Here is a 2,401-nt window from a genome sequence, read left to right as displayed (position 1 = left end):
GCCCATTTGGGATGCCTATGTCAGTCATTGTGTCGCCAACTTTCGCCCAGTCGACATCTTGTTGGCTGTCAGCGACCAAGGCGATAGTGCCCTCGACGCCAACTTTCAAACCTTCTTGGCGAAGTTTGAGCCAAAGATCTTCTTGGGAGTTGAAGTGCTTGGCAAGTTTTGTGAAAATCTTGGGCTCTTGTGTCTTCGGGAAGAAATAAGGGAAAAGACGCGACGGACACCGCTGCGGCTTCAGCAAGGCCTTCGCGTGCTTCCTCTCCATGAAATTCTAGAAGGGAAAGCTCGTCAAGCGGTCGATCGCCTTCGAGGCACTCCAAGTCAAAATCCTGATGTGTTTTCCCTACAAAGAAGCAAAAGGAAGATCGTCAAATATTGCGCAAGGATAAATTAGACAACCCAAAGAAGTAGCAAAGGATTAAGGGCTTACTGACAAAACGTCGACTTTGCGATTGCAAGCGACTGAGGATTTCAGCTTCACGAACAGTTTGCTCGGATATGTTGTCGCTTAAGGCGATTTCGCGTCATGAAGTCTCTTTCGAAGATCTTCGACGGTGGCGGCCTCTGCCTTAGCCTTCTTGGCATCTGCTTCAGCTTTCTTACGAGCTTTTTCACTTTGCTCCAGTTTACGAGCAAGTGCGTCAGCACGCTTGTTGGCTTCCACAAGATTTTCTGACAAAATAGTCGACAGCAATCAGAATCATGACAAGAAAAGGAGGAAGATGTCATTTGCCAAAAAGAAGTAGCAGAGTATCACCTTCGGCTTTTTTAGCATAGTCGCGGTACCCGACAGATTGGGTACCAAGACGGATGAATTCCTTCATCAAAGGCTGACAAAGGAAAACGAGAAGCAAGTGTCAAATAGAGTAAAAAGATCGACAGCAAAAAGTAAAAAAAAGAGAGGAGATTTCATAGGCACTGAAAAGTCTCTTGCACAAAAGAGGAGAAGTGAGCAACTTACGTCATCCAGAGGAGGAGTTGTGGAGCTATCAAGTTGAAGCTGGCTCGACCCTGGCCCTTTTTGGCGAAGGGACATGGGGGCTTGCAGGTGGAGTTGGACGCTCAACGTTCTGTTGAGGAGGAGAGGTTTCCTCCACATCAGGTTGAGCATCCGAAACAACTAAAGTACGCGACGTACTCGTTCGAGCAGCCACGTCAATAGGTGGATTTTCTTCCTCGTCACCACTGCAATAAAACATCGACAATATAAGAAACAACGATGACAAGTATTTCTCAAGATAAACAACAAAGAGTGATAAGGACTTACGAGCTGACAAGGGCATCTAAGTAAGGGTCGAAAGCTGTCTTCCCTTCGGAAGGACCAATTTCTTCGGCTTTGGAGGAGCCGGAATCGGCGACTTCATCCCTTTTCCGCTTATTCCTTGGAGAAACAGCGGAAGGAAGGGAGTGTGTCGAGGCAGTGGCTTCAGAATCGACTTCTTTTTCAGAGGAAGCCGCGGATTTTTGAGAACCTGCGACTTCACTCTCAGGGCGAGAAGTACCCTGGTTGTCGTCGGTGACAACGGCCCGTTCTTCGACTTCTCCACCTTCAGGAAGGGGAGGAAGAGAAACAATATCTGGATGGTTCTACAAAAAGAATAATGTCGACAAAAAAGTTATGCAAAATATGTCAACAAAAATACGTACTCGAGAAAATAGTTCATACAAAAATTACCTCAGGGAGCGCGTTGGTGGCGCTATACGGCTTTACGCGACAAGACGAGGGGACAGGATCTTTCTTGTTGAGGGAGGAGATTTTTCGGACAAGTTTTTCTAAACCCTTGACCGGCAAATCCACCGACAAGCGATCCACATCTTTATCGCCAGCATACTTCCAGAGGGGACTTTTGCGAGCTTGCAGAGGCTGCACTCTAATCCTAAGGAAATACGCCGTGATTTGGATACCCGACAGTTCTTGTCCTGGGTATTTTTGAGTTGGTGGATGCGTGTCATCAAGGCTTCTGTTGCCGCTTTTTCTTCGTCGGTAGCCTCTGCATCCCAGGAACGACGGCGGCAGATTTTCTTGGTACCATCAAAAGGAGGGATGTTGTCTTCAACAGAGCCATGATTCTCCTCATGAATGTACAACCACTTTTTACGCCACCCCTGTACTGAGTCAGGGAATTTGACGTCAAAGTACTCGACGTCAGGGCGGACGCAGATGACAACGCCACCAATGTTGTAGGAAACATTGGCAGAGCCATTACTGGCGACGGAAGAAAATGCGTTTCCATAGAGCCCGGTTAGGCTGGACTCCAAGGAAAGCTTCGCAAAGCGTGATGAAGATTGAGATGTGGAGGATGGAGTTGGGAGTAAGATGGTGCGGTTGCAGATCCGTACATAAAAAGCAACCCCCGTAAGAAATTGTGAATGGGGGCGGAAAGACCACGGATGA

Source organism: Lolium rigidum, chromosome 7, assembly GCF_022539505.1.
Source record: "Lolium rigidum isolate FL_2022 chromosome 7, APGP_CSIRO_Lrig_0.1, whole genome shotgun sequence".
In the NCBI taxonomy this organism is placed as follows: domain Eukaryota; kingdom Viridiplantae; phylum Streptophyta; class Magnoliopsida; order Poales; family Poaceae; genus Lolium; species Lolium rigidum.
Note: the sequence above shows the minus strand (reverse complement) of the source record.